Source organism: Macaca fascicularis, chromosome 10, assembly GCF_037993035.2.
Source record: "Macaca fascicularis isolate 582-1 chromosome 10, T2T-MFA8v1.1".
NCBI lineage: Eukaryota > Metazoa > Chordata > Mammalia > Primates > Cercopithecidae > Macaca > Macaca fascicularis.
In genome coordinates, this window is record NC_088384.1 from 2181218 (window position 1) to 2190218 (window position 9001).

Here is a 9001-nt window from a genome sequence, read left to right on the forward strand (position 1 = left end):
CAGAGCTGGTTCTCACAGTCAGCCCCGGCCAATGTGCCCGCTATGATGAGCAGCACCGCACAGCCACCCCCAGGCTGTGAGCAAGACACACCGCCCCTCGGCAAACGGCCTCTCCCTACCCTCCCGTGCTGGGTTGCTCTGTCACCAGCAGGTGGTTCCCAGCTGCAGCCATGCTCCCATACTGTGACCACGGGCAAGCAGTGAGGCCATTCCGTCTCTCAGTGTTCTCATCTGTAAGGTGGGGATAACCATGGTGTCCGGAGGAATGTCACAGGTGTAAATCTGTGGACAGTCTAAAGGAGAAGGAACACTGCCTGGCAGACACAATCAGTGTGATGTGAACACTCACCGCTGTTACTACTACAGCGCTTATCCCCATCCCTCCACCCAAGCCGCTTCATTCTTGATTCTCCACCTTTTTCAGCTTTAATTCGGCAGTTCCTCCTTGGACTTACGATTTTTGCCCAAAGAACCCAGCTTTGGATGAATCTCACCACCAGCCTTTGCGCACCTGACTTCATGCCACTGAGGCCTCCGGAGAAAATCGCAGGGTCTGGAGGCTGGGGTCATGGTGAGGTTGCCACGGCTGACCTCAGACAAGGGCCCTCAGACTCTGGAGCCCCCAGTGTCCTCCTGGCTGGCGGCTGTCCATGCTGCACGTACAGGGTTGCCCCTCCCTCAGCGCTGGCCCTTCCCTGTCCCACCCTGCCCCTGTTTTTTGACTTATCATCCTGCCTGATGTTCCACAGAGAGGCTGGCTGTTGTCATCTAGGGGCTTTTTAAACCCTTTCTGCTACCAAATCTGCAAACCTTCCCACATCTACACCATCTCTCTCTTCCTCCTGTTATAACACAGGGAGGTCCCACCTCTATCCAGGCTCTGAATCCTGGATTCCAGCCATGTTAAGTCTTAAAGGTTTCACCTGCTTGCTTGTCTTCCTTCTTTTTCTTATTTTTAGCACATGCCTCTCTGCGAAATAACTTCCGTTAGCTTCGAAACGTGAGCTGGAACTGTCTACTCAAACAAATGAATAGGACATTTACATCTCTTAAACCAACAACACATCCCTACTGTTAGAATTCCTTTTATTTGCTACTGTTTGAAGCCAAAATCTCACTCATACACCATGACTCCCTTTGTCATCAGGCTTTACATTTTTCTGAAATTTTAATATTTTTGGTCCAGGTTATACACATATAGGTTTTACAAGTCGAAGAACTCTATGAGGTTTGTAATGAAAAATTCCAGTCTCTACTCAATCTCATCTTATCCTCTCTTAATTCCACTTCTCAGGGGCATCATTCTCAACTCTTACAGAGTTTTGTTCTTTATTATTCAAAGTTATTCTATTGTGTAAGGAAATGCCAGAGGCTACAGCAGATGAACTCTGACCTCCTAGTGTCTTAGCAACACCGAAGTCAAGTTCGCCTACCGTGCTCCTGACTGGTGGTCTGCTCTGCTCCAGCTGGTGACTCAGGGCCTCAGGCCCTCGCATCCCACAACCTCCCCACCTCCGACCTGCAGTGCCTGAGGACTCTGAGCCCCCCTGCCCAAGGCTGCCAGAGAGAGAGTCTGAAGAGCGATGCATGCGCCACGGTGGGTAGCTGGTTAGGTATGAGCAGCGAAGGAGGGGGCTACCCCCCACCACACACCAGGAGTGTCCAGCAACCATCAGGTGATGGTCAGGCGGTTTTTAAAGGTTTCTCTAAACTGGCAGAGCTGGCACGAGGGCAAGGCAGGCTCCTACTAGATAGAAAACACCTGAAACTGGTGATCAGCAGCGTCCTGATGAGATCTCAGAAGTGGGGAGAAGGGGCCGGGCGTGGTGGCTCAAGCCTGTAATCCCAGCACTTTGGGAGGCCGAGACGGGCGGATCACGAGGTCAGGAGATCGAGACCATCCTGGCTAACACGGTGAAACTCCGTCTCTACTAAAAAATACAAAAAACTAGCCGGGCGAGGTGGCGGGCGCCTGTAGTCCCAGCTACTCGGGAGGCTGAGGCAGGAGAATGGCGTAAACCTGGGAGGCGGAGCTTGCAGTGAGCCGAGATCGCGCCACTGCACTCCAGCCTGGGCGACAGAGCCAGACTCCGTCTCAAAAAAAAAAAAAAAAAAAAGAAGTGGGGAGAAGGAACGCAGGTGTCTGGAAGTTTGCCAGCATGTAAACCCCAGGTCAAGAGGTAGAGCTGGGCACTGGGTCGCTCAAGTCACCCGCCCAGCCCTCTTCCCAGTGCACTTTTGTTCCTGCTCTAAAACTTTTAAATAAACGTCCACTCCTGCTCTGAACCTTGCCTCAGTCCCTCCTTCTGCCTCATGCCCCTTGGTCAGATTCTTTCTTCTGAGGAGGCAAAATGAGGTTGCTGCAGACTTACACGGTTCCGTCCCACTGGTAATGCATGGAGCTTTCCTCACCAGGCCCAGAGATCGAAGCCTCATTTCTACGACAGTCCACAGGCTCCTCCTCAGCAAAGTGGCCACACTCAATTGCCGGGAACACTTGGACATGACCTGTAGGAGGAGAAGGAGGGAATGTGCTTGGGAAGCAGCTAGTAGACTTTTTGAACATCTTGTGGACTCCCTGTGGGGAGGCGAGTGAGGGAGGCGCCCCAGACACTGTGGCCCGGCTGGAGGGGGATGGCCGCTGTCTAGTCCTTCCCACACTCAGGAAGGTTCAAGGTCATTGCTGTCACCCGAATGGAGCCCAGGGGCACCCACAGAAACAGAAGCTTGGGACACTATCCATGTGCAATGCAAGAATAATTGCTATATTCTGAACGATTGAAAAAGAACCCGGACTTTTAACATTCAACTTCGAAATACAATCCAGGCTCATTTTGCTCGCAGAATGTTGTGTGTTGAAGATGGGGGCATATGGACACCAGGCCGACAGCACCTGAGGACTCACACCGCACCTCAGGAACAGGCGGCTTGGTGTGAGCCACCTTTCGCCAAGGCTGGGGAGGAACAGAAATTCCCCGCACTTTGCACTTCAGGAAGCTTCTGACATTCCAAGGACACCTACTGCTACCCAGAGCCTCCCCACGTGCATCCCCCATGGTCAAAAAAGACTGGCGACCCCAGGCCCAGGAAGGAGCCCGCGGGAATGACGGCACAGTGTGCCCCATGCCCTGTGCGCTGCAGGAGGGGCCCCAGACACTCCACTGGGGTTCGGTGGACAGCGGGGCTCCCACTCGAATTCAAAGATCAAATTTCCTCTACAGCATCAAAGACATTGCTCGGTAGAATGTGGACAAATCCTCTTTAATTTCCAGTAATTTCCTGGAGATGACAGACTGTGAAGAAGCAGGCAGAATGTTCTAGCTCCTGAGAAGACCTGGGTGGGAATTCCTGCGCGTGGGTTTGTCACGGGACAACCTCGGGTGGGACAGACCTCGCTGGACCTCAGTTTCCCCACCTGAAAAGTGAACTGCTCACGTTGAGGATGTCTCGGGGGCCCTCTGGCGGTCCCACTCACGGGGTGCAAGCTCTCCATCGATGCTCACTGCCCTTGACCACCAGGCCACGCATGGCCACCTCTGGGAGTCCCATGTAGACACAGCCACCCCAGTTAGGGCCTCTGCGGTTGGCCTGTCCCTCAGTGAGGTTATCACACTTCCCTTTATTTATACCCTGTAATGCAGTCCATCAATCAAACACGGAATCGGCCGTTTCTGTTTCTTTCCATTAAAATGGTCATTTCTCAGTTGCGTGACCAAGTGAGTTAGGAGCTCCATTTCAAACTTCAGTTTCTGGAGCAGGTTCGTTTAGGAGTATCCCCACTGTGAAATGAAACAGGAGGAGGGAGCGGCCGCCACTGCTGGCTCTGTATCCACGAACGTTTATTTATTTTGACTATTTTTTAAAATGAAAACACCGTGGATCCCCTAGGGAGGTCTGGGTCCTGGGAGGAGGATTCATTCTATTTTCCTGGGGGGAGCTGTTTCTTCACGCAGGTCCTAACCTCATGTTGCCTCATGACTAATATTTCCTGTGGCATTTATGAGACCACATAGAAAAAAATGATAAAAACATGAATCACCTTATGAATTTCCAGGTTGTAAATATTTTACAGTTGAATTCATCAAAAATTTAGTTCAGAGGCTGCTGACTTGGCCATATGCAATGCTAACCTGTGGCGTGGAATCTTGATTCGTGAGAAGGAGGGAAGAGGTTGTTTCTCGAGCGGGGCAGCGGAAATCGGCTCAAACTGTGATCTCCTTTTTCTCTGCATTATTTACGGGAGGCTTGTGGCCAGCACGGAACTCCAGGAAACTCCATTTAGAGCAACGTCTGAGTTTCTGTAGGAAACACGCTGCTCTGGACAAACCTTGTTAACTGAGGAATGAAAGGTGCGTCGCTGGGACTCCGCTGGGACTCCGGTGCCCGCGTGCTGCCCGTCCCCGGGGCGGAGGCTCTGTGAGGCAGCCTTCCCTTGGTGGATCTGCCCCACTGCCTCCTGCAGCCCCACGCAGGCCTGTTCTGGGCTCCCCCAAGCCCAGGCCGGGGAGGCCAAAGTCCTGCAGGTGCTGGTGCCAAGCTTGGAGGCCCCATGCAGAGCCTGTGTGCAGACGTCGCAGTCGGCCTCCCTGGCCTGCAAAGGTGTAGATGACCCCTCCTGCCTCCAGCCCTCCCAGACCTGATTCTAATCCATCTCCACCTCCCCAACCCAAACACACCCTCGTGGGATCACCGCCCCCACTGGTAGACACAGCAAAACCTTCCTCCCAGCAGCAAACCTGTTTCCAGAGAAAACTTCTCTTTCCTTCTCTGCTTGGATATCCTGTTGTCTACACTTTTCCGTAAGCGATTATCTCAGTCTGCATGCATTTAAGTGCGTGTGTGTGTGTGCCCATGGTGTAGTATATGTGGTGTGTGGTGTGTGTGTAGAGTGTGGTGTGTGGAGTGCGTGTGTGTGGTGTAGCATACGTGGTGTGTGGTGTGTGTGTGAAGTGTGTGTCTCTGTGTGTGTGCCCATGGTGTAGTATATATGGTGTGTGGTGTGTGTGTAGAGTGTGGTGTGTGGAGTGTGTGTGTGTGGTGTAGCATACGTGGTGTGTGGTGTGTGTGTAGAGTGTGGTGTGTGGAGTGCGTGTGTGTGGTGTAGCATACGTGGTGTGTGGTGTGTGTGTGAAGTGTGTGTCTCTGTGTGTGTGTGGTGTAGTATATATGGTGTGTGGTGTTTGTGTAGGGTGTGGTGTTTGGAGAGTGTGTCTGCTTGTGTGTGGTGTAGTATATGTGGTGTGTGGAGTGTCATGTGCAGTGTGGTGCGTGGAGTGCATGTCTGTGTGTGTGTGTGTGTGTGTGGTGTAGTATATGTGGTGTGTGGTGTGTGTATCTCTGTGTGTGTGTGGTGTAGTATATATGGCGTGTGGTGTTTGTGTAGAGTGTGGTGTTTGGAGAGTGTGTCTGCTTGTGTGTGGTGTAGTATATGTGGTGTGTGGAGTGTCATGTGCAGTGTGGTGTGTGGAGTGCATGTCTGTGTGTGTGTGTGTGTGTGTGTGTGTGGTGTAGTATATGTGGTGTGTGGTGTGTGTGTGTGTGGTGTAGTATATGTGGTGTGTGATGTGTGTGTGTGTGGTGTAGTATATGTGGTGTGTGGTGTGTGTGTGTGTGGTGTAGTATATGTGGTGTGTGGTGTGTGTGTGTGGTGTAGTATATGTGGTGTGTGGTGTGTGTGTGTGTGGTGTAATATATGTGGTGTGTGTGTGTGTGGTGTAGTATATGTGGTGTGTGTGTGTGTGTGGTGTAGTATATGTGGTGTGTGGTGTGTGTGTGTGTGGTGTAGTATATGTGGTGTGTGGTGTGTGTGTGTGTGTGGTGTAGTATATGTGGTGTGTGGTGTGTGTGTGTGTGGTGTAGTATATGTGGTGTGTGGTGTGTGTGTGTGTGGTGTAGTATATGTGGTGTGTGGTGTGTGTGTGTGTGGTGTAGTATATGTGGTGTGTGGTGTGTGTGTGTGTGGTGTAGTATATGTGGTGTGTGGTGTGTGTGTGTGTGGTGTAGTATATGTGGTGTGTGGTGTGTGTGTGTGTGGTGTAGTATATGTGGTGTGTGGTGTGTGTGGTGTGTGTGTGTGTGGTGTAGTATATGTGGTGTGTGGTGTGTGTGTGTGTGTGGTGTAGTATATGTGGTGTGTGGTGTGTGTGTAGTGTGGTGTGTGGAGTGCATGTGTCTCTGTGTGTGTTCAGTGTGGCGTGATGTGTGCGTTTGTGAGTTTCCAGAAGTCACATGATGTGCGACCTCACAGCGGCTTGAATGCGGAAGCAGGGATGAGTCTCAAGAAGCTGTCAATGAATCCGGGCATCTGAGAGATTTGCAGCTACAGGAAGGGGCGCCTCACTTATCACTAAGTGTTTTTTGTTTTAGAAAATATAGTCTTTGTCCATTAAAATATGTATTTACATCAACTGGTAATGGGTGTATGACTGCTACTTTGAAATGAATTAATAAAAATATTTTCAGCTTCCTATGTTAGTTTTGAACACAATAGATATTGATAGACACGACCCACATCACAAAACTCTTTGGTGCCGTGAACAGCCTTTGGGTGTATAAAGGTGCCCCTAGACCAAAACCTTTCAGAACGGCTGCGCCAAACAGTGTCCTGGAGTCGTAGGTGCCTTTGAGGGCAGAGCAGGTGGAGTCAGACTGCATATTTGATACTGGAACTTGACGCCTCTCCCTGAGGGACACCCCTGGCCTGTACGGGGGAAATGCTTGAGTTTTCACCGACGTGCCGCCCTCTGGTGAGCGCATATGACCTGGGCCAGTTGCTCCGTGGCTGACGAGCACTGGTTGTGGCCAGGCCACACACCGTGAGCTGTTTCTGGGTACCTGTATGTGTGCTTCTCTAGATCACGTGCCTAAGAATGAATCTGAGGGCTGTGCACATGTGTGGCATAACTCAGTTATGCCGAATTCTTTTCCACAGTGGCCTTATCCACTTCTCTTCCTATCCACAGGGCATCAGGATCTCTGCCGCTCCAGGTCTCTGCCAATGCTCGACTGCTGAGACCACAAGAGTCCTGACTCCTGCTTTGTGTCCCCTCCAATAACTCACCCAGGAGGAAGGTGGTGCCACATTCTGAGGACACAGCAGGACAAGGGCGATGTCACAGGGGAGGAGCTGAGGTCTCGCGCCCACAGCCGGCATCGTTGTGCTGGCCCCGGGCACGAGCCGGCCGATGCTCGAGTTAGTTGTACAGAGGCATGGGTGGTGCGGAGTGCTGGCTTCAGCTTTGGGTGAGCCAAAGCCCAGGGCCCTGTCAGGAGGAGAGAAGCCGGCCAGGGGGTATGCAGTGGGCAGCTGAGCTTTTGGCCAGTGTTCTCTGCAAGCCCTGTCCCAGGGCTACCATGAGCTGCATCCCACGGGCTTCCCTTCCTGTTCATCCCTCTCCCTGCCCCTCCACACTCCTGGCACCCGGGGGCCTCCCAGTCGTGGTTTAGAGCTTGGCTGTGACTTTGGTTTACATCATGGTTTCCGTAATTGCTATGCATTTGGAGGAGGATGGGGGCCCCACTCAGGTCCGGTCTTGTCCCCTGCAAATGTTCCGGGCCTCAACCTCACCATGGCTGCGTTCCTTTCACTGGGAGTATGGAATGAAGTTTGCCAAGGATGACCAGCCACTTTGCTTTCTTCATCTATTGAAATGTATGTATGTATGTATGTATGTATGTATTTATTTTGAGACGGAATTTTGCTCTTGTTGCCCAGGCTGGAGTGCAGTGGTGCGATCTCTGTTCACTGCAGCCCCCACCCCCCAGATTCAAGCAATTCTCCTGCCTCAGCCTCCCAAGTAGCTGAGATTACAGGAGCCCGCCATTACGTCTGGCCAATTTTTGTATTTGTAGTAGAGACGGGGTTTCACCACGTTGGCCAGGCTGGTCTCGAACTCCTGACCTCAGGTGATCTGCCCACCTCGGCCTCCCAAAGTGCTGGGATTACAGGCGTGAGCCACTGCACCTGGCCTTGAAATTTATTTTTAATCAGACCACGGCTTATTAAAAATATAAGGAAAGTGTGAGACTTCAGGGATGGACTTCAAGGAAACGGTCTCCATTTTAACTGCAGAGGCTTTTACTCCAACATTAAATATTCTGGGTGAATTTCTCCTGTGTTTCCTCAGCTATGAATGCTTACATAAATCAGTCAAACCATTCAATTTTCTGCCTTGCTCAAAGAATTACGAAGAATGTACTCTTGAATTTGAGGGATAGTTGAGCTGATAAATGTCGAAATGTATGCCTGAAATTGCACAAAATGAGAATTTCCAACAGTGACTGATTCAGACCACATCGTCCCGGACTGAGGAACCAGAAGGGCATTGCTATATTGCCCGCATAAATTTGAGGACAGTCATCTTAGACCCTGACAACCGGCAAGTGAGAGTCCCACGTTTCATTCATGTCTCAGGTTGTTAAATATTTTAAAGATTTAACAGATTCGATGAAGTGAGCAAATGCATTGCCAGACAACTGCTGCCAGAATGTATCAGATGAAGAATTTGACCACAGCCCCAAGGCAGGGTGAAGTTACTCAGGGGCTGACCTCACAGCAATGCAATGTCTAGATAGGGGTCACCTGGACCCCTGGTGCCCGCTGCTGACTGTAGGATGCTTGTCATCATGGCCACAGTGGTGGGGACACGGGCGTATACGTTTGCCATGACTTTTCCAATTGTACACTTTGGATGGTACATTATTTGTACATCAATAAAGTGAATTAAAATGTTCATGATGCTATTTGGTGATGCGAACATTGAATATCATGTTGCAACATGATTTTTAATAGTTATGTAATATCCACCTGTCAATTCCTGGATGGTGACATTGTGATCGTGCACACGGCAGGATAAAGCCCAGCACCCGTGTGCCTGAGCGGGCATCCCCGAGGAGTTGCTCAGGAAACACAGAGGCTGAGACCTGCACCAGGGCCCGGTGAGTTCATGAAGCTTCTGTTCCTGCCCCCTGCAGAGGGCACTGAGACGGGTCCCGCAAATGG

General features: G+C 51.1%; 1 long non-coding RNA gene across 1 annotated transcript in view; it reads left to right on the forward strand.

The window, feature by feature from the left end:
* The window catches only part of LOC123567179 (uncharacterized), a 164318-nt gene extending 155590 nt beyond the window's left edge, over window positions 1-8728 (forward strand). The window contains exon 3 of the long non-coding RNA XR_012418603.1: window positions 6963-8728. This is a non-coding gene — a long non-coding RNA (uncharacterized lncRNA). The remainder of the gene's footprint in view (window positions 1-6962) is intronic.
* Window positions 8729-9001: the final 273 nt, after the last annotated feature.